This window comes from Panulirus ornatus, chromosome 57 (genome assembly GCF_036320965.1).
Source record: "Panulirus ornatus isolate Po-2019 chromosome 57, ASM3632096v1, whole genome shotgun sequence".
NCBI lineage: Eukaryota > Metazoa > Arthropoda > Malacostraca > Decapoda > Palinuridae > Panulirus > Panulirus ornatus.
Genome location: NC_092280.1, coordinates 3,710,334 through 3,733,796, shown reverse-complemented (window position 1 = coordinate 3,733,796; position 23,463 = coordinate 3,710,334). Strand labels below are relative to the sequence as shown.

General features: G+C 51.0%; 1 protein-coding gene across 19 annotated transcripts in view; it reads left to right on the top strand.

Annotated features, from left to right (window-relative positions):
* Positions 1–23,463, top strand: part of Glut1 (Glucose transporter 1) — a 904,849-nt gene that overhangs the window by 330,849 nt on the left and 550,537 nt on the right. Inside the window, exon 1 of one of the 19 annotated variants that reach the window (XM_071694277.1) lies at positions 12,387–12,467. The exons of the other annotated variants lie outside the window; for them this stretch is intronic. The gene's annotated coding sequence lies outside the window, so the exon portion shown is untranslated. Of the gene's footprint in view, positions 1–12,386; positions 12,468–23,463 lie in introns of those variants that run through there. 19 annotated transcript variants of the gene reach the window in all.

Here is a 23,463-nt window from a genome sequence, read left to right as displayed (position 1 = left end):
GTCGTGCTTAAGGAGTCGTACCGTCGTGCTTAAGGGTCGTATTGTCATGTTTAGTGGTCGTAACGTCGTGCTTAGGGGTCGGACCGTCGTGCTTAGGGGTCGGACCGTCGTGCTTAGGGGTCTTAACATCGTGCTCAGGGGTCGTATCGTCGTGCTTAGGGGTCGTACCGTCGTGCTTAGGGGTCGTACCGTCGTGCTTAAGGGTCGAAAGGATGGTTTGTATAACTGTATCGGAGGATCAGTCAGCCGTGCTGGGGGATGTGGTCTTCAAGTGCCACAGTCATGAGGAGGAACCAGGGACATGTATTATTTCTTTAGTGGGAGGAGTGAGGGGAAGGTGGATGTATACTCCCACTTACAACCCGGGAACTGGAGGAGGGTGGGGGAATCTTCAGTGGGTTGTTTAGATGGGGAAGGGTCTGTGATGAGAGTAGACGGCCTTTGTTATGTCTGTAGAAGCGTCGGCAGGAGAACGAATTAGAGGCCTTCTGTGAGACGCTGTCTATATAGGGCCTGACGAAGTTGTCATGGCTGTTATTTCTGTGGCTGGTCCAGGCGTGGGTCCTGCTGCTGTGGCTGGCCCAGGCGTGGGTGCTGCTGCTGTGGCTGGCCCAGGCGTAGGTGCTGTTTCTGTGGCTGGCCCAGGCGTGGGTGCTGCTGCTGTGGCTGGTCCAAACGAGGGTGCTGTTACTGTGGCTGGCCCAGACGAGGGTGCTGTTGCTGTGGCTGGCCCAGACGAGGGTGCTATAGTGGCTGGTCCAGGCGTGGCTGCTGCTGCTGTGGCTGGCCCAGGCGTGGGTGCTGTTGCTGTGGCTGGCCCAAACGAGGGTGCTGTTACTGTGGCTGGCCCAGACGAGGGTGTTGTTACTGTGGCTGGTCCAGGCGTAGGTGCTGCTGCTGGTCCAGACGAGGGTGCTATTGTGGCTGGTCCAGGCTTAGGTGCTGTCTGGGACGTGCTGTTCATACCCCCATTCACATTTCTCCTGAATATAATAGTTACTTATCTTAATGTTTATGTATATCGTCTTAGTGATCGTATGTCATGGTTGTTCCATGCGCCGTCAGAGCATTCTCAAGCCCTTGGGAAGCATGGCTACAAGATCTGTCCTGGTCCCTCCTGTCCTGGTTCCAGTATTACCAGTCCCTCTGCTTCTCTCGACCTTCCAAGGAGTCTACTGACGGATGGTGTGGAGTTGTCCAGTGTCCACCACCACACGCTCATGGGTGTGGCAAGGTCTTGCCGGAGAGCAAGTCAGCCAAGTTTGGCTCTCTGGATGTCATAAATGGCTTCAATAAATTAGTTCGGGGTCTGTCGCATCTAGGGAAGAATGTGATGAATTCTGGGACGTCTTGAAGCACTGGCATCCCAGGAGATGGTGAAGGAACCGTGCCGCCCGCCGCTCATTCGAGAGATGTCATCTTGGGAGGAATGTTGGTTTACAAGCCAAGTAGGACTGTATAGGGAGCCGTCTTGGTGGGTAAGGGCCTCTAGGAGAACTGATGAGGGACGTATGTGAGTGGAATCCCCAGTCAAGCGTAGCATAGTGTTTGTAAAGAACCATCATCTGGCCTGTAAACCGTGAAACACCGCCATTCGCTCACAAGAACGAACGCTAGTATCAGGCAATGCTGAAGTTATTACTCGCTGGGTCGAGTACTTGAGTTACATGTGGTTGATCCCCCAAGGGAACAGCTGGTATTTCCTTTCATAGAAACTCTAGTTGTTTTTGTTTCTCTTATTCTCTTTTATTAGCGAAGCCTTTCACGGTCTGGGGGAGATGAGGATGGCACTGGCAGAGTTGGGAGTTGAGAAAGTGGCTGGGTTGTATCACTGTCGAGGAGGTATTGAGACCTTGGATGGGGACGTCATGATGCAGGAGAGCCTCTGCAAGTGGTTGTATCCGTTGATTGTGGAGAGTTAGCCTTCCCTCCAGACCAGAACACGGGCCTGGTCGCCTCCCTCTGTGTGGAGGGTGGGAGGGCATCACCACACCTGCAGCAGCTGCTTCGGTACATCATCACACTTGTGAAGTCGTTCTGCTAATTTTGTAGTTGGCACTGGACGAGGAACCCATTTTCGATCCTGTATCCTCAACCATTTACGATCTCCATTGTAGAAAGACGACTTCGAATGCGATTCTTTAACTTCGTCTCTTTCTTTTGTCATCGTAAGGTGCAAGGCAATCTGCCGCCGGTGTATGTAGTGAGTGCAGTGCCGTGAAGCACTGCAGACGCTCCGTGTGAGACGAGATTTTGTGGAGAGAAGAAAAAAAGATCGCTGGTTATCGTCGGCTGTTGTGGCGATGACGGTGTCTTGCATCAGCGACCATTACGTTGATGGTGACGACACCCGGTGCCATCACGGCCATCCTGATGGGCTGTTGGCAACAGTGTATCTCTCCAGCCCCGGGGGACGGAGACGCTGCCTCCTCTCTTACTGGGGCCATTTGAGACGGGCGGAGGAAGTCTCACAGCCCCGCTGCAGCCGAGGGAAATGAATTACGTCATTCGAATCAAGCTTAAGTTCTCTTAACATTTAATTGCACACAGTCTGGCACAGCGCTGCGGTATGTTTACCGACTTTGATTAAAGATTACTGCCTCACGCGCGTCTCTCTCGCTGCCTGGTAAGGAAATAAGAGGCCACAGACGCCCCGTCCTCCGGCGACGCAAGTTCCTGGCGGCTTCAGGAGTATTTCTCTCCGCCCTCGGTGTCGGGTGCTGGTCCGAGAGGCTGTCGTGAGGATGTGAGTGTGAATACCTGTTTGTACGGTGAGGGAAGGAGGGAGGGGAGTGTTTTATACTCGTATGGCTACCCATCCCTCGAACTCTCTCAACTGTCATACGGCTTTGGAAACTTTGCATGTTGTCAACATTTACAGTTTCGTCACGTTTCATCAAAGTACATCTCTCCCAGCACCGGTTTGGCTTATTTTGGCACGTCATGATCCCTACTTTGTCTGTGTTTTGCATCTTTCGAAGACCTGCTCACTATCAACATCGTCAGACGGGGTCAAAGAAAGTGGAAGGTTGTGATCAAGTCACCCCTTACTCTTTTCTCTCTCCCACGGTGGACAGAAGCATGGCCCTCGAACTCACACGGTCACTCGGCTGTCCTGACTCTGGTACCATCTTTGTGTGTACATGATGAGGAAGCATGGCAAGTGTGAGGCAGGTGTGTTAGGAATGAGTTTTGTGTGTGTGTGTGTGTGTGTGTGTGTGTGTGTGTGTGTGTGTGTGTGTGTGTGTGTGTGTCCTAACACGTACCTATAATGCTCGCCTGCGTCAGATTCATCAGGGATGTCCATGTCAGTGGACATGGCCCTTCACAGACAGGCCTAATGAGTCTAAGAGTGTCCGTGGACATGGCCCTCACTGGCTAGGTACTGCCACTGCAATTTCAGTTAAGGATCTGCTGGTGTTGCACTTTCCCTGATCTTCCTCCACAATGATGGCCAGGTTCATCTCTCTTACCCCCACGGCTTTGATCAGTCCCTCCCTCACCTCTCGCTAGAAATGCTATGCCCCTGAATGCATTCACTGCAGTGCAGGGATAACTGTATGATGTGAGTCCACGGATGGCTTGAGGTGCCACGGCTTCAACACTTAAGGAGGAGCTTCGAGGAGAATGTTTTTTTTTTTTTTTTTGCGGGGTATAATGACATTAGTGAGTTTGAGGAAGAAGGTGTGTGGGAGGGCGAGGCTCGTAGGTGTGTGTGTGTGTGTGTGTGTGTGTGTGTGTGTGTGTGTGTGAGGTCAGTGGCTGTGGTGATGGTAATGCATGAGGTGCGCGTTTTGAGGATTGTGTGGAAGGCGTTGCTTCGCCTCCCCACCGCAAGAAGGTTCATCAAGAGAGAGAGAGAGAGAGAGAGAGAGAGAGAGAGAGAGAGAGAGAGAGAGAGAGAGAGAGAGAGAGAGAGCAGTATTTGTGGAGGGATGGAAGGTTATGCCTTTGAGAGGAGGGGGGGAGGGGGTAAAGTCCTCTCCATTATGGAAGACGTTTCTGGAAAATAAATTCAGGAGGGGTTCGCATTAGCATCGACCCCCCCACCTCCTGAAGTTGGATGCTTCGCCAGATTGCGTTCGTGGGATGCAGATGCGGTGTGAGGCGTCCTCGCTCACTGGGATGAAACTGTGTGTGTTATAAACACCCCCAGCCAGTGGGTGGGCCACCCTCCCCAAGATTCCTTGGTGAAACGGAGGAAAAAATAATGATTCCTTTTCTCGCACAGATTCTCTTGCGAAAGAAATATAATTCCACCACCTTTATGTTGTCTTAGTAATTATTCTACCTTAACCTGGGGTTTTAAGACTTATTGCCCTTTACATTTAATGATATACCACAGAGGTTAATTTTAGGTAGACAGAAGTAGATAAAACTGCCTTAGGTGTTTTTCTCTTTTAGATAAGATGGAATATGACCTTTGTGACCTCGCCTCCGATGCACTGTAATGCCCCCCCCCCCCCCTAAACCCAACACGTATCTCACACGTAATGACCTGCCTAAATAACCCGGAGTCTGACCTTAGTCTAACCTTGACCTCCTCGTCCCCTGGCGCTGCAGGGATCACCTCCCCAGAGAATGAGTGAAGACTCTCGTCCATCTGGGGGGGGGATGCAGAGCGGGGGAGGGAGGGAGGGAGGGAGGGAGGGAACACCTACACTTTGTGTACTGTGAGCTCCCTCTTCTGCCCCGCTCCCTCCTCCTGCCTTGCCCCTTCCCCACACAACCCTGGCCGGCCCCTCACCCCCCACTTGCCCGCCTGACTGGCTGGACACACTAGGGCTGGGCTGGACCAGTTGTTATTGTTGTTGTTGTCCATTCGAACGAAAGCCATGGCTTGTGTTGCCCCATCATGTTGGCTTTTGTTGCCCCATCATGTTGGCTTTTGTTGCCCCATCACGGTGGCTACTGTTGCCCCATCATGTTGGCTTTTGTTGCCCCATCATGCAGGCTGCTGTTACCCCATCATGTTGGCTTTTGTTGCCCCATCAAGGTGGCTACTGTTGCCTCATCATGCAGGCTGCTGTTGCCCCATCATGTTCTTGATGTTGCCCCATCATGCAGGCTGCTGTTGCCCCATCATGTTGTTGATGTTGCCCCATCATGCAGGCTGCTGTTTGTGAAGCAACTCGTCCCTTCCACGAGCCCATGATCTGGCAAGGTGTGTCGTGACTTTGATCCACTTGTGAATGTTATGGCGTTCACAAGGAACCATGAGGACTGAGGTGCTGAATCTTGAACCATTTTGGTCCGAGTCAATGACCCCTGGAATCGTATGTCGACAAATTAAGATGATTCGTGAACAACAGAGCAACAGACTCTGTTGTTTCTTGGTCGGGTATAGGATTGAATTTGCTGGAAGGAGAGGAGGATTCGATCCTGGCGTTGTAGTGAACCAGTGTTTTTTGACTCGGTAGGAACGAATCCACCCACCCAGACGTTGGGAGAGACTTTGTGACGAGGTCGTGTTGAAATTCCACAGCTCAGCAAGGGGTGCACTCGAAGTGGGCCCACCCCCCACCCCCTCTAGTGAGAAACGCTCGCTCGTGTATGTGAGCTGCCAAGTGACTCCTAAGTCTGTAATGAGGTTAATTAAGCTGGATTTTTGAGGTTCTCAAAAGTTGGAGAGGGGGTGTTTTTAATGCCCCCCTCCTGCCCTTGGGTGTTTAGTGGGCAAGTTGTGGCTGTAGGACCTAAAGGTGGACAGCAATTTTGTCAAGGGAGGGACGCAAGTTACAGCCAATTAGAATCGGTCTCCCCTCCACCGGGCCGAGGGTTTTAATGTTTGAGGCAGTTAATGAATCCCTGCTGGTGGGGCCCTGTGCCAGGCTGACCCGGGGTGTAGGGGCAGGAGGCTTGGGGAAGTGCTTGAGGGGAAGTGGATTTGGGTCAATGCTGGGGGAGTGTGGGAGAGGAAGGGGCTTGGGTCAGTGCTGGGGAGTGTAGGAAGGGATTGAGGGATCTAAGGGAGTGTGGGGACGAGAAGAGGATCCCGATCAGTGCTAGGGAATGTGTGTACGGGAGGAGGAAGGAGGGGGTCAGAAATGGGGAAGTGTGGTAGAAGCAGTAGTACTTGGGGAGGTGTTGTGGGTCGGGAAGACGGTGGAGTGGGGAGGGTAGTGGATGGGTGGGGAGGGCCAGGGCCACTATAGCCAGTGTTGCTTATAAAAACGCCTCAGGAAATATGGAGAAAATTGATCGTAAACAGCAAATGTTGAAGTCTTGAGCAGCGTCAGCCTTTGCTGAACACTACCTGTACAGACTGCCTCACCTGGTGTGGTGTGGCCTCCTACCTTGGTGTGGTGCGGCCCCACCACCTGGTGTGGTGTAGTCCCCACCTGCTGCGGTGTGGCCTCCTACCTGGTGTGGTGCAACCCCACCACCTAGTGTGTTGCGGCCCCACCACCTGGTGTGGTGCAGCCCCACCACCTGGTGTGGTGCGACCCCACCTGGTGTGTTGCGTCCTCCTACCTGGTGTGGTGTGGCCCCACCACCTGGTGTGGTGTGGCTCCCACATCACAGTAACACATCACCCAGCCTCACTAGTAGTTCTCCACCACAACCCTGTTCCTCAGGTAACCTCATATGCCCTTGAACCTACGTGGATGAGTAGCTGGATGTGGGCGAGGTTCGGGTGCATGGTTACATCAAAGGGTGGTATAAGACTGGACTAACACTTGATATGGGGCTGGATAGGACAAGCTGAGACGGGTAGGTGAGGAGGGAGGTGGCATGGGACTAGATATGGGCGGTAGTGGGGATGGATGGCACAAGAATTCGAGTGGATGAAGAGACTTCGAGACCACGGAGGCGAGGCGTTCAGGACGCCTTCAGGGTGTTCCTCCCAAGGCTGGCCGGCGGCGTCAGGCAGGGTGTGGGAGCAAGGAGTACCGGGCATATACGCAGTGTTACGCCTCGCCTTGTGTCATCGTGCGTCACCTGGGAAGATAACACAGTAGACAGGAGGAAAGTGTGGAAGTGGCAGTAGTAGTGGGGGTCAGAAGAGCTCCACTGGAGAGGGACGGGTGTGTAGGTGGGCGCATGGGGTGTGTAGGTAGGCGCATGGGGTGTGTAGGTAGGCGCATGGGGTGTGTAGGTAGGCGCATGGGGTGTGTAGGTAGGCGTATGGGGTGTGTCGGTAGGAGCATGGGTGTGTAGGTAGGCGCATGGGGTGTGTAGGTAGGCGCATGGGGGTGTGTAGGTGGGCGCATGGGATGTGTAGGTAGGCGCATGGGGTGTGTAGGTAGGCGCATGGGGTGTGAAGGGAGGCGCATGGGATGTGTAGGTAGGCGCATGGGGTGTGTAGGTGGGCGCATGGGACGTGTAGGTAGGCGCATGGGGTGTGTAGGTGGGCGCATGGGGTGTGTAGGTAGGCGTATGGGGTGTGTAGGTGGGCGCATGGGGTGTGTAGGTGGGCGTATGGGGTGTGTAGGTGGGCACTTGGGGTTTGTAGGTAGGCGTATGGGGTGTGTAGGTAGGCGCATGGGGTGTGTAGGTAGGCGCATAGGGTGTGTAGGTAGGCGCATGGGGTGTGTAGGTAGGCGCATAGGGTGTGTAGGTAGGCGCATAGGGTGTGTAGGTAGGCGCATGGGGTGTGTAGGTAGGCGCATAGGGTGTGTAGGTAGGCGCATGGGGTGTGTAGGTAGGCGCATGGGATGTGTAGGTAGGCGCATGGGGTGTGTAGGTAGGCGCATGGGGTGTGTAGGTAGGCGCATGGGATGTGTAGGTAGGCGCATGGGGTGTGTAGGTAGGCGCATGGGGTGTGTAGGTAGGCGCATGGGATGTGTAGGTAGGCGCATAGGGTGTGTAGGTAGGCGCATGGGATGTGTAGGTAGGCGCATGGGGTGTGTAGGTAGGCGCATGGGGCTCTAGGTGCGCGCATGGGGTGTGTCCACGGCCCCACAGGGGCGTCTGTGGATGGGGGTGGGTGATGGTGGCCCAGCTGGTGGATGGGGGTGGGTGATGGTGGCCCAGCTGGTGGATGGGGGTGGGTGATGCTGGCCCAGCTGGTGGATGGCCCGGCCAACAAGATGTAAACAATCATAATTCACACTAGTGACGTCACCGGGAATGACGAGAGGGGATTGGCTGATCATCTGGCAGGATGTATGGTACTGGACGCTGATTGGCTGATCATCTGGTGGAATGTATGGTGCTGGACGCTGATTGGCTGATCATCTGGTGGGACGTATGGTACTGGTCGCTGATTGGCTGATCATCAGGCGGGATGTATGGTACTGGCCTCTGATTGGCTGATCATTAGGCGGGATATATGATACTTTCTGCCGATTGGCTGATCATCGAACGGGATATATGATGCTGGCCGCTGATTGGCTTATCATACGGTGGGATAGGCGATTGGTGGCCAATGATTAGCTTATGTAGTGAGTTATATGAAGCTTGGTTGGCTGGGTCGTCCGAGACTGGCCCCCTGGTGTGTGTGTGTGTGTGTGTGTGTGTGTGTGTGTGTGTGTGTGGGTGTGTGTGTGTGTGTGGGTGTGTGTGTGTGTGTGTGTACGTACGTCATCAGTGGCTCACCACCCACCACAGCAAAGATTAAACTGAGACGGATCATTGAAAATCTATACCGTTGGCTAATTACTCGTGTGTGTGTGTGTGTGTGTGTGTGTGTGTGTGTGTGTGTGTGTGTGTGTGTGTGTGTGTGTGTGTGGACCAGATCCGGGACTTTCATCTCCTCATCATCACTACCAAAACCCATCATCACTATAGTCCACCCACTCGTCACCCTGTGACCCCCCTACACAACACTACTGACCTGGTCTACCTACCCTACACACACACACACACACACACACACACACACACACACACACACACACACACACACACACTCTGCTATGGCTGGACTGGCTCTGATTATGTTACATCTTACGTTGAGTACATTGTCTGATTTGAACGAAATAAGAAATGGAACAGATTTCTTTTTTTTTTTTAGAGTTCCTCTCTCTCTCTCTCTCTCTCTCTCTCTCTCTCTCTCTCTCTCTCTCTCTCTCTCTCTCTCTCTCTCTCTCTCTCTCTCTCTCTCCTTCCCTCCCTCCTCTCTCTCTCTCTCTCTCTCTCTCTCTCTCTCTCTCTCGTGGGCAGGGAGGCCATCGGACCAGTTCGGCAGAGGGAAAGTTTAATGTACGTGTAGAATGCTGCTTAATTACAGAGAGTACATGAATTATGCAAATGTTCAGTGCAATTAAGTAGGTCTGTCGGTTGGCGGAGGTGCGCCAGCTCCTGCTTGCCTGGTCACTGCTAGCTGGCACTGCCACTGGCGTGATCTCTGGTGCCTGGTCACTGCTGGCTGGCTGGTACTGGCGTGATCTCTGGTGCCTGGTCACTGCTGGCTGGCTGGCGCTGGCGTGATCTCTGGTACCTGGTCACTGCTGGCTAGCTGGCAGTGACTTGGTCTCCGATGCCTGGTCACTGCTGGCTGGCACTGCCTGTGGGAGCATTATTCAACGTGTCTGGTCACAGCTGGCTAACACTGCTACTAGGGTGTCAGCCCGGTCACTGTTGAGTGGCACTGCTCTGAGGGGTGTCAGCCTGGGGTTTATGATCACTGCTTAGGGAGTGTTGGCTCGGTCACTGCTGGCTAGCGCTACTGTGAGCGGTGCCAACTTGGTTCCTAGTCACTGCTAACTGTTACTCTAGCCATGCCTTGCAGTGCCTAGCAGTGCTTTGCCACAGTGAAAGTAATTTCACGGTTGTCTTGGCGTCACATTTGGTAAGTCTTTTGAATTCAATTTCAGGGTCAAGTTACCCTTAGTCTCAGGGTCAGGGTGGTGAAGCCCTTAGTCTCAGGGTCAGGGTGGTGAAGCCCTTGGTCTCAGGGTCAGGGTGGTGAAGCCCTTAGTCTCAGGGTCAGGATGGTGAAGCCCTTGGTCTCAGGGTCAGGGCGGGGAAGCCCTTAGTCTCAGGGTCAGGATGGTGAAGCCCTTGGTCTCAGGGTCAGGGCGGGGAAGCCCTTAGTCTCAGGGTCAGGGTGGTGAAGCCCTTGGTCTCAGGGTCAGGGTGGTGAAGCCATTAGTCTCAGGGTCAGGTCGGGGAAGCCCTTAGTCTCAGGGTCAGGGTGGTGAAGCCCTTAGTCTCAGGGTCAGGGTGGTGAAGCCCTTGGTCTCAGGGTCAGGGTGGTGAAGCCCTTAGTCTCAGGGTCAGGGTGGTGAAGCCCTTGGTCTCAGGGTCAGGGTGGTGAAGCCCTTGGTCTCAGGGTCAGGGTGGTGAAGCCCTTGGTCTCAGGGTCAGGGTGGTGAAGCCCTTGGTCTCAGGGTCAGGGTGGTGAAGCCCTTAGTCTCAGGGTCAGGGTGGTGAAGCCCTTGGTCTCAGGGTCAGGGTGGTGAAGCCATTAGTCTCAGGGTCAGGGCGGGGAAGCCCTTAGTCTCAGGGTCAGGGTGGTGAAGCCCTTGGTCTCAGGGTCAGGGTGGTGAAGCCCTTGGTCTCAGGGTCAGGATGGTGAAGCCCTTGGTCTCAGGGTCAGGGTGGTGAAGCCCTTGGTCTCAGGGTCAGGATGGTGAAGCCCTTGGTCTCAGGGTCAGGGTGGTGAAGCCCTTAGTCTCAGGGTCAGGGTGGTGAAGCCCTTGGTCTCAGGGTCAGGGTGGTGAAGCCCTTGGTCTCAGGGTCAGGATGGTGAAGCCCTTGGTCTCAGGGTCAGGGTGGTGAAGCCCTTGGTCTCAGGGTCAGGGTGGTGAAGCCCTTGGTCTCAGGGTCAGGGTGGTGAAGCCCTTGGTCTCAGGGTCAGGATGGTGAAGCCCTTGGTCTCAGGGTCAGGGTGGTGAAGCCCTTGGTCTCAGGGTCAGGGTGGTGAAGCCCTTAGTCTCAGGGTCAGGGTGGTGAAGCCCTTGGTCTCAGGGTCAGGGTGGTGAAGCCCTTAGTCTCAGGGTCAGGGTGGTGAAGCCCTTGGTCTCAGGGTCAGGGTGGTGAAGCCCTTGGTCTCAGGGTCAGGATGGTGAAGCCCTTGGTCTCAGGGTCAGGGTGGTGAAGCCCTTGGTCTCAGGGTCAGGGTGGTGAAGCCCTTAGTCTCAGGGTCAGGGTGGTGAAGCCCTTGGTCTCAGGGTCAGGGTGGTGAAGCCCTTGGTCTCAGGGTCAGGGTGGTGAAGCCATTAGTCTCAGGGTCAGGGCGGGGAAGCCCTTAGTCTCAGGGTCAGGGTGGTGAAGCCCTTGGTCTCAGGGTCAGGGTGGTGAAGCCCTTGGTCTCAGGGTCAGGGCGGGGAAGCCCTTAGTCTCAGGGTCAGGGTGGTGAAGCCCTTGGTCTCAGGGTCAGGGTGGTGAAGCCATTAGTCTCAGGGTCAGGGCGGGGAAGCCCTTAGTCTCAGGGTCAGGGTGGTGAAGCCCTTAGTCTCAGGGTCAGGATGGTGAAGCCCTTGGTCTCAGGGTCAGGGCGGTGAAGCCTTAGTCTCAGGGTCAGGATGGTGAAGCCCTTAGTCTCAGGGTCAGGGCGGTGAAGCCTTAGTCTCAGGGTCAGGATGCTGAAGCCCTTAGTCTCAGGGTCAGGGCGGTGAAGCCCTTAGTCTCAGGGTCAGGATGCTGAAGCCCTTAGTCTCAGGGTCAGGATGCTGAAGCCCTTAGTCTCAGGGTCAGGGCGGTGAAGCCCTTGGTCTCAGGGTCAGGGCGGTGAAGCCCTTAGTCTCAGGGTCAGGGCTGTGAAGCCCTTGGTCTCAGGGTCAGGGCGGTGGAGCCCTTAGTCTCAGGGTCATGAAGAAAGCCTCATTTAAGAAGGGGGGGGAGGGAAACTTTTCTAAAAAGTCTTTCTTGTTTCTTAATTGGTCGTAGGTATTTCAGGAAACGTAAATTGCCTTCACCACAGTTGGAGGTAAATAGATAATTTAAGGCGCTTGGGGGGGGGGGGGGTGTTGTGACCATGGGGGTTGTAGGGTTGTGGGATGTATAACCTTGGGGTTGTATAAACTTGGGGGTGTAGAGATGTAGGGTGCATAATAGTGTGGTCGTTGGATGTATCGTCTATAACCATGGGGTTTTATAGCGTATGGAGTGTATAACTATGGGTCTAGGGTGTATAACCATGGGGTGTAGAAGTGTAGAGTGTATAACTAGCGGAAGGAGAGATGTGGGGTGTATAACCATGAAATGAAGAGGTGTGGGGTGTATAACCATGGAATGAAGAGGTGTGGGGGATTATAACCACTTGGTATAGAGGTGTATGGGGGTGTAGAGATTGAGAGAGAGAGAGAGAGAGAGAGAGAGAGAGAGAGAGAGAGAGAGAGAGAGAGAGAGAGAGAGAGAGAGTACCAGCAGCTGGCAGGTAGCTCAGTCAGTAATAAGGTGTAACGTGTGTCATTACACCCACATTCCATAGCCTCAATCATCGTGTTAATTTCCTTTTTTGTTTCTTCCGCAGGTAATTATCCAGCCTGAGACGGTCTTGGATTCACTCACGGTCAGTGTACCGCAACGTCTGTGTGTCTAGAGAGGCATATTTGGGAGTATACCTGTGTTTTAAGGTATGTTTGGGTATATTCGTGTATATACAGGTATATTTGGGTGTATACCTTTATGTTATGGTATGTTTGGGTGAAGCCGGGTATGTAAAGGCGTATTTAGGTGTACTTGGGTGTTTCTGTATATCTTTGTATATGTTTTTAAGATGGTAAGTGATGGTATGACTGAGTTCATCGAGGTAGTGTGTGTGTGTGTGTGTGTGTGTGTGTGTGTGTGTGTGTGTGTGTGTGTGTTTGTAATTACCATTTCTACTTTACTCTTCTTGATTTCCATTTGTCACCATATTTACCTCCTGTATTATGCGCTTGTGTCATATGCCTTTTCCTGTGCTGGTGTACAGGTGTTTTATAATCTCTTACTTTGTCTTCTTTTCGAACGTGCCCCTTGGTTGGATATACCATTGTGACATTTATTTCCCTTCCTACACCGCTAAGCTTTAGCATCTCAGGGATGAGCTGGTGTTGCTGTCTATTTCTTTCCTTACACCGCTAAGCTTAGCATCTCAGGGATGAGCTGGTGTTGCTGTCTGTTTCTGTACTTACACCGCTAAGCTTAGCATCTCAGGGATGAGCTGGTGTTGCTGTCTGTTTCTGTACTTACACCGCTAAGCTTAGCATCTCAGGGATGAGCTGGTATTGCTGTCTGTTTCTTTCCTTACACCGCTAAGCTTTAGCAACTCAAGGAAGATCCGTTGTGATGTTTGTTTCTGTACTTACATCTCTAAGCTTTGGAACCCTTACCGTAATCTCCGTCCCAACACTGACCACTTGACCATTTTTAGATATAAGATTTTTTGTATATCTCGTATGAAAATTATTTTGATTTTTTTTATACTTGTTTCTCTGTTTTGTTTAGCCGTTCTTTGTATTAGACCTCCATGACCCCTTACCTTCATGACTGGAACCTTTCATATAAATGGAAATGAGAATGATGAGAAGAAAAATGTCCTTACCTCATCCCGGTCAGCCTCTCTCTCTCTCTCTCTCTCTCTCTCTCTCTCTCTCTCTCTCTCTCTCTCTCTCTCTCTCTCTCTCTCTCTCTCTCTCTCTCTCTATCTATCTATCTATCTATCTATCTATCTATCTCTCGTTTGATTTTTTTTAATCTTATCTCAGTATAGTTAAATGATAATGGATATATTCTATAAGCATATATATATATTTATGTATATATATATGTGTGTGTGTGTGTGTGTGTGTGTGTGTGTGTATGTGTGTGTGTGTGTGTGAATTAATGAGTGCATTTTGACAAAGGCTTATCTGTATAGCCTCAATCCGAGTGTGGGTCAAAACACTTCCAATATGTATTACAACATTTCATCTTGAGAATGTATATGAGGTCAGTACAGGTGGTAAAGTACTGACTTTTGTAGAATACGAAAAAATAATACACACACACACACACACACACACACACACACACACACACACACACACACACACACATATTTATATATATATATATATATATATATATATATATATATATATATATATATATATATATATATATATATATATATATATATATTGAAAAGGATCACAATTTTGGGCGTGTTCAAGTATATTCCTATGAGTCCACGGGGAAAATGAAACACGATAAGTTCCCAAGTGCACTTTCATGTAATAATCACATCATCAGGGGAGACACAAGAGAGAAATATAACAGTCAGTTGATATACAACGAAGAGACGTGGCTAGGACGCCATATGGTAAATCATGTTTACCAAATTGACATTCCAAGTTGCACTGGGCATGTAGACTTGCAGGCTGTGGCCTCAAACAGTCTAGCAGAACAGGAAAGGAACAAAACAGCCCATGGAAGGTTGGCTAGGTAAATACAAGCCTCCCAGATCGACCCAGGTGTACATAAGGGAAGGCAAGATTATAATCCGTGTATATAAATCACCTTTTATAACGCGAGATTATATGGCATTATAGCACCTGCTGCTTGTTTACCATCCCAGATGAGTCATATATAATTTTATATAATATATATGAAATATTTAGTCCCCCGATTGTCATATATCTGTGGTTTTCTCGTGGCTATATCAAAACGCGTTTTGTATAGTTGTATATGACACTGATTGCTTCCTGTCCTGCGAGTCCCTTCTGCCCTTATAAGGATCTTATATATGTATATAAGATCACTTATAAAGGGAAGGTTGAGGGAGGCAGTGAGCAGCGTCTGTGTAGGAACAGTGCGTTGTGGGGAATATATGTACGAGAGGTGTGACAGGCAATACCTGTACACACGCACACACACACACACGTACACACAAATCCTAAGTTAGGTACTCACTTCACGTCAAACCCCGAGGGTAGATGAACAGTTGGGTTGATTGTGGGCCGATTGCCGCGTCCGGGATTCGAACCCGGTCGGGGCCATATCCCAAGCTGCAGCTCATCACCTCAACCACAGCGGGCCCGTCCGAGCATGTGTAAACAGCTTGAAAAACAGTTCCATTCCAACTGTTGTCAACATCTTACATAACAAATGTGCTGCAAACCTTTTATTATTATTATTGTTATTATTATCATTATTATTATTATTATTATTATCATTATTATTATTATTATTATTATTATTATTATTATTATTGTTGTTGTTGTTATCATTATTATTATTATTATTATTATTTTTTTCATACTATTCGCCATTTCCCGCGATAGCGAGGTAGCGTTAAGAACAGAGGACTGGGCCTTTGAGGGAATATCCTCACCTGGCCCCCTTCTCTGTTCCTTCTTTTGGAAAATTAAAAAAAAACGAGAGGGGAGGATTTCCAGCCCCCCGCTCCCTTCCCTTTTAATCGCCTTCTACGACACGCAGGGAATACGTGGGAAGTATTCTTTCTCCCCTATCCCCATATTATTATCATTATTATCATTATTATTATTAGTATTATTATTATTATCATTATCATTATTATTATTATTATTATTATTATTATTATTGTTATTATTATCATTATCATTATTATTATTATTATTATTATTATTATTATTATTATTATTATCATTATTATTATTATTATTATTATCATCATTATTATTATTATTATTATTATTATTATTATTATTATTATTATTATTATCATTATTGTTATTATATTATTGTTGTTATCATTATTATTATTATTATTATTATTATTATTATTTTTATTATCATTATTATCATTATTATTATTTTTGTTGTTATCATTATTATCACTATTATTATTATTATTATTATTATTATTATTATTATTATTATTATTATTGTTGTTGTTCTTGTTGTTGTTATTGTAGTTGTTTTTGTTGTTACAGTAAGGTTTGTGTACGAGGAATGCCTGTAATACTTGTTGTTACTACAACTAGTGGGAGAAAATAACAGGTCACGCGTGACACAGGACCAAGTGTCACAGAGCAGGTCGGAGCTGGGGGGGGAAGAGCGTTACGTTACTGTGGTTATGTGAGTTGTACCTCGAAGGTTTGAGAGTGGAGGAGGTGAAGACAGAAGACACTTTTAAAGGCCAGAGTCACAGACCAGAGTCGTCATCAAATCCTCATGTTTCTTGAAGATTTGGAAGAAAAGGTTTTCACTGAGGTGACGAACAGGTCTGAGGGATTGTGGGAGGCACCAGTGATTAATGATAGTGGAAGGGATTTGAATGTGAGGATAAGGAGGGATAGATGAGGATAGGTGGATGGTGGGATAGGTTGTTCAGTATGAGGATCTACTACCCCAGGTGTCATCACCGCTTCAGTGTCATCACCACTGCCCCACTTCCATCACCGCTTTCAGTGTCACCACAACCCCACTTCCATCACCGCTTCAGTATCACCACAACCCCACTTCCATCACCGCTTCAGTGTCACCACTGCCCCACTTCCATCACTACTTTCAGTGCCACCACTGCCCCACTTCTATCACCGCTTTCAGTGTCATTACAACCCCACTTCCATCACCGCTTCAGTGTCACCACCCGTCCCCCTGGCGGTGGCGTTGTGGAAAACAACTTCTTTGTCCAGACGCCCTTGGCCCGGCCACAACGACCGGCATTACGCCGTCAGGAGTATCCTCCAGGAGGGTGATCAGGAGGCCATAAGTGCCTGGAAAAAGCACACTTCATTAAGCACTCCACAGCGCTCCATACAAGTCCAGTGGAATTTGCATATCGGCCCGGGGTCCTTCCCCTGCCCCGGCGGGCGGGCGAGCGGCCGAGGCAACGCTGAGGAACCGAGAACCAAGACAAATGCTGAGGGGTTCGCCTCCTCCAGCAGGATCGAACCCGCTGCTCCTCTGTTCTCTGGAAGCTAAGCCGCTACACCTCCGCTTCCCCCTAGTCTGATGGGCCGCCCTTTTGTTCTGATGGGTCCTCCCCTACATCCCCGACCTTGGTCTGATGGGCTGCCCCCGCCCCTCTGCTCTGATGGGTCTTTCCAACACCCGCGACCTTGGTCTGATGGGCCACCTTCGCCACTCTGCTCTGATGGGCCTTCCCAACATCCACGCCTCGGGTCTGATGCCTCTGGCCTGATGGGTCTCCTCTCTCCGTTGTTGATAGTTTTTTTTTGGCACATACCAAGGCAGTCTCTGTGATCCCCAGTGTCACGTTACGTGCTCTCTCGTAACGACGAAGGTGACGTGACGTGGGACTTGCTGTGCTGTGATCCTAGAGTCAAGGACAGGGGTACAGCCAGTCACCAGCCAGGAGGTCGGCCAGTCACCAGCCAGGAGGGACCATGGGAACAGCTAAGAAGGACCAGGGGAACAGCCATGGGGGACCAGGGGGACAGCTAAGTAGGACCAGGGGGGACAGCCATGCGGGAGGGGCCTGGGGGACATCCACGAGGGAGCAGGGCCCAGGGGGAAGGGGACGACCAGTCAGCAGCTAAACTTTGAAACTCGTCATAAAAGCCGCCGACCTCCCGATGATGCCCCGGGATAAAACACCCACCGACGTCTGAGAGGAAATTTTGATTGAAATGGAAGGAAAAATTGTGGCTGTGAGAGCGGGCGAGTGTGCCGCGTCAGCGATGGGGCTGGACCACAGGGGAGGCGAGTGTGCCAGGCTGGTTGTGCCTCCTCCTCCCTCGGGGTAAGAGTGCCTGCTGGTGCCACAGACGACCCACCTGAAGCAGTGATGTGGGAGACAGACGCACTTCTGTTTATTTTTTGGTTCTAGATTCGACTCTTATCTATAGATTTCCTTTTCTTTTTGGTATATTTCGATGGAAAAAGAAGTGTGTTGTTCGATGCATCATGGTTGAGGGACACAGCGAACGAGGGGAAGTGATAGGTTCAGTTCGTGGAGTAACAGTCCTTCTTTGGGCAGGTTGGTCACATATGCTGTTTCTGCAGCACACAGCCCGCTCCTCCGAGTCCTTGCTGTAACTCAGCTCCTGGGGTCGAGGAAGGAGGTAATATCACTCTTCTGTAGTTCGCTCCATTGCTTCCTGAACATAGTTTCTTGTATTTGTTAGAAAGAGGAGAAAAACTGGGGCCCCAACTGCTCGCCTTGCGGGATCCCGGCCCGTCACGTCGCCTCGTCTCCGTGTTTACCCGGGAATCGCTTGTTTACGTCCGAAAATTAAGAATATTTCAATGAATAGGACTAATTATTCTTCACGGTTTGCTGTGTATGTTGTCGCTAACATCTACCCTATGGGTCCCGAAAATGAATATTTATCAACATTTACCCAGAATGCTTAGGGTAAGTCAGACGTGGGACTTCGTCAGAAAGGCTCAAAGACTTCATTAATTTTTTTCGGAGGAAGTCAACACTTGGAGAGAGAGAGAGAGAGAGAGAGAGAGAGAGAGAGAGAGCCTGTTGTGAGTATAGGGTCCTTTGTCTGTCTCTATGTACGATCTGAGGGCGTCCTACCTGATGCCTAAGTCAGTGCATTGTGGAACGGAACGACGTATGACGTCACTGACGCCCAGCTCAGGGGCTGTCGAGACTAAGAGTCGGTACGTCGCGGAACAGAACACCGTACGTGGTCCCTCAGGGTAAACCTGATTGCGTTAAAAGTGCGTCATTTACGAAGTTTTCGCGGAATGGGTCATCCTCCCTACCTCTGGCCTCGTTCACTGAGCACTGGAAGGCGTGTGAAAAGATTACAGATCGCAGACGGTCTTTTCCCCATCCCTTAATAGTCCATCCTGGTCCGCGTTCCTTAAGGACAGTGTATGTGGTTGCTGCCCTTACCACTGAGAACGTAAGGAATGGAACGAGGGCATGTGTGTAATGGGACCATCACGAAACCTGAATGCATGGACCACAAGGAATGGAACATAGACAGTTGCGTATAAGAACAAGCACACGACTTGAAGTCATGGAACGTAAGGAATGGAACAAAGGTAGTTAAGTACTGAAGGAATGGAACAAAGGTAGTTAAGTACTGAAGGAATGGAACAAAGGTAGTTAAGTACTGAAGGAATGGAACAAAGACAATACCCATAGAAGGGCGCTACATTAAGTAACAGAACAGGAAGTTTACAAAACAAAGACACACTTACAAAAGTAGTGGGACGAGAAAGGGTTTTATAAGTAGTGGGGAACAAACCCAGTTTTATGAAGTGTGAAAAAAATGTCTACTTTTATAAGTGGTGAGTAGACACAGCTTCATAAGTAAAGGCGAAGCAAAGTTCCAAAAGTAGTGAAATAGTCACTGTCTTGTAAGTAATGGGAGGAGATCAGTTTCAGAAGAGCTGAAACAAACACAGTTTTGGAAGTGCTGGTACGAACGAAGTTTAATGAACAGTAGAACGAGTTTAGTTTTGCCACAAAGTCATTGACAAAAACACAGGAGAGCGGAACAAAAACAATTCCGCGTGTGGTACAGGAACCACAGCTTTGTTAGTACTGGAACAAGAACAGCTCCCCTGAAGTGGAACAAAGACACTTTTGTAGAGAAGAGACAAGAGGAGTTTTTCCGGAAGTGAAACAAAAACAGCTTCTTCCAGGTCAAACAAGGACGGTTTCACAGAAGTAAAACAAGGACAGTTTCTTTTTTTAAATGGTAGAACAAGGACATTATCTCAGAAGTGGATCAAAAACTTTTTCTTAAGTAGAGGAATAAATACAGTATCCCGAGTAGCCAGATAGGCTCAGTGGTTTACAAATAAAACAAAAATTGTTGCCTCGTGGAACAGACCTTTGATTTATAAGTAGTAGAACACTTTTCATAAGTAGTTGAACCGTTTCAGAAGTAGTGGAAAAGAAAAGCAGTCGCTATGTGGAGGAACAAACACAGTTTTCATGACAGTTTCAACAAACACAGTTTTCATAAGTGATGGAGCAAGGACAGTGCTTCAGTGAGTTGATGAGGTGGGCAGGAAGGTGTCAGCAGTCAGCAGGCACAGCGTCAGCAGCAGTAGGGGGTTTAGGGGAGCGTCAGCAGCCTGTAGCAGGCAGGCAGTGTCAGCAGGGGCGAGCAGGCGAGGGTCTGTCAGCAGGAGGCAAGACACACACCTGAGAGGGGCCACGACCTTTGGCCTTTCCGTCTCGCTCGCTAAATCATATTTCGGCTTTAACGGACGGACCGCCCCGCCCCGCCCCGCCCCGCGCCGCCCCTCCCCGCCCCGCCCCGCCGTACGACAGCGAACCTCCCCTCCCCCCCTCTCCTCTTCCACCCTCCCCCCAACGCTATTTCTGGCGACGCCCGAGCAAGTCTCTGGCCTTGTGTTGCCCCCCTTCCCCCAACCACCACCAACACCCTCGTGACGGAGGCGGAGGAGGAGGAGGAGGAGGAGGAGGCTTTTCTCGCCCCCCAAGCGCCGCCGCCACCACCCCCCCCTGGAGGAGGCTTACAACAACGACCCCCTCCCGACGGAGGTCTTGCTAGTAGATTGTATTGACCGGAGCGCCGCCGACCATGACCCCCCTGAAGAAGGCTCACACCAACGATCCTCCTGATGCAGGTCGTGGCACCGCCACCAAGACCCGACTGAAGCCTAATCGGGCTGTGTCTCGCCCCCGAACGGCGCTACCAACTTCCTGATAGAGGCCCAGGTAGTGTTGCCAGGCCCGACCATGACCTTCCTGACGGCGGCGTAGACTGTGAGTGTTGCCATGACCCTCCTGCAGGAGGCTTAAGATGGCAAATGTTGCCTTAGACGTTTCCATAACCTTTCTGGAGGAGACCCATGTCGTAGTCGTTGCCTTGAGCACAGCACGGACCCTCCCCTGACGGAGTGGCAGGCGCGGGCGTGTGTATCCTTGAGTGTTCCCATTGATCATCCTGACGAAGACACTTAGACGATGCGTCTAGGAGATGGGTCGTCGTAGGCAGTGCTATGCTTGGATGGACGCGGCCACAACCTTCCCCCATGGAGGAGGGGCGAGGTGCCGATACAACCTGACGGGGCACGACGGAGGAGCTTGGTGGTTAGTCTGGCTGCCTCTGATCATTAACTTCTGGTCGCTGAGCACTGGTGAATACCCTCATCGCTTATGGTTGGCCTGAGGCTGGTGATGGTGGTGGTGGTGGGTAGCAGGGAGCTGTGGTTGATTACGGTGGCTGGAGTGACAGGGAGGGAGGGAGGGAGCTCCCTTTGTGTTCTTGGTCGTGGCTGACATGTTCCCGGGTTCGTTATGTTAACTGTAAGGCTAAGAAGGGCGGGGATGGAGGCCACGCCTTCCACATAGTTCTGGGATATGCAAATGAAACGGCTGTGTTTGTCGTCGGCCATATTTAGTCTTGTTGGGTAAAATGGATTAATGGCAGTAATGAGAGATTTTGTGACGAGATACATGGCCGCCCGTGCGAATGAAGCCTGGTGCTTCGGGAACTCGAGTGGGGGACGGGTCGTGTGGAGACAAAGACCCATGCTGGGTTAAGGCCGGGCAAATCTTGAGAACATCTTGCAGTTTAATGACCAGGCACCAGCTGTGGTAAGACTGTCTTAGTCCGTAACGAAAGCTAAAGAATGCGATGTAATGAGGGAAGGTCTTTTGTTAAAGCCAGGTAGTTTAGGCAAGGCCTCTTCTGCTTAGTGTGTGCGAGACTTTGAGTTTTTCAAAGCCAGAGGCAGTAGTGCCTCCCCTCCCCTCGTAAAGGCCTGCCTCGCCACCACCTCTCCAGTCGGCCTGACCCACCCACCCACCCACACACACCTCGATGCCTCCCTCGAACTCAGATGACGTTCCTCGTACACCGTCGTGGCTCCTATCATCAGATGAGTCCTGGAGACACTCCCTGCGAGGCGTCTCACTTGTCGTCCGTACACGACCCCAGTAGTTGACCCCTGATAATGTCTCATGTCTCCTGCTGCTCGCTGGGGTGACGCATGACCCCCCAGCAGTTGACCTGGTGATGTCTCATGTCTCTTTCCGCTCGCTGGGGTGACGCATGACCTCAGCACGTGGCTGGGTCATCCCCACTGTCACTTCAGGTTAACTTAGTGCTCCTTGGCTACATGCACAGGGTCTCCTGTTTGGTTTTAGCCTGCTACTCCCGATGCCATCTCTCTCTCTCTCTCTCTCTCTCTCTCTCTCCTCTCTCTCTCTCTCTCTCTCTCTCTCTTCTCTCTCTCTCGTGGGAAGTTATCCTGGGAAGACTCTCTCTTTCTCCCCCAGCGGAGCCAAACTTGCCTCCCCAGGAAGACCGCATCTGTCCTCACAAAGTAACTTCCCCCCTCCCCCCAACCGCTGGCTTCCCCGGGGATCTCCCCTTCCCCCCATCCAGAGCTCCCCCCCCCTCACTAACCCACCGCCTCAGCCCACCACCCCCCTCCTATCTCTTCGGTCTTTGTCGTTTGTCAACCCCTCAGCTGCCCTTCTTAGTCGTTTGTCAACCCCTCAGCTGCCTCTCTTAGTCGTTTGTCAACCCCTCAGTAGCCCCTCTTTGTCGTTTGTCAACCCCCAGCAGCCTTTCTTTGTCGTTTGAGTACCCTACATAGTTTGTTGTCCTTCTTTATCAATGGTTCTCGTTGTTTGTCGTCACTGTCTGGGTGGGGCGAGGCTTCCTCTACACCACTACGTACACCTTGGCCCATAGGGAGGGGGGGTCAACCAGGTCCTTGTGGCCACATACGCTACCATATTTTCTTTTAGCCTAAGGGTAGGATCCAAGCCTCTGTGAGGAAAGCAGTATTGTAAGAACAAAGTCCAGAGATAGATATATAGGCATTATAGATGTTTGGTACCGCTACAGCAAAGAGGAATTCAAAGAGAACTACTCCCCCTCGCGTGGGAAGCCGAAAAGAGCACCAGCTGGAACCAAAGTCATTCGCTGAAGAATGAAATTCTATGGAATCATTGAACCAGTTCTGGGAACCACGGGAGACTCAGACCCCCGGACCAGTTCTGGGAACCACGGGAGAGTCAGACCCCTGAACCAGTTCTGGGAACCACGGGAGAGTCAGACCCCTGAACCAGTTCTGAGAACCACGGAAGAGTCAGACCCCTGAACCAGTTCTGGGAACCACGGGAGAGTCAGACCCCTGAACCAGTTCTGGGAACCACGGGAGAGTCAGACCCCTGAACCAGTTCTGGGAACCACGGAAGAGTCAGACCCCTGAACCAGTTCTGGGAACCACGGGAGAGTCAGACCCCTGAACCAGTTCTGGGAACCACGGAAGAGTCAGACCCCTGAACCAGTTCTGGGAACCACGGGAAACGCGGACATAAACACGGGCGGAAATCCAGAGGAAAGTCTGGAATTAGAATCGTCGGATCGACTGTTGCAGATGGCATGGACGCGGAGCCCGAGCCTGGAAACCAAATTGTTTCCTGGGATACCATCACAGAGGAGCATCGCCGTAATGGTGTTAGGGGGGTCGTGGGGAGGTGCCTCAGGCAGGGAGGGTGTTTCCGCTCGCCCTCGCTGTGTTTAGCTGCCCCGCTGGCTGCTGTTGCTGTTGCAAGGGTAGACGACCCACAGCCACGTACATATACCCTCTATGTCTCATCTTTGGACCTTGGAAACCTGTCTACCATATATTCCATATGGTATCCGAATCTTCTCCCCGGCATAGTATAGGATGATAGAGGATGATAGGGTGATGATAACT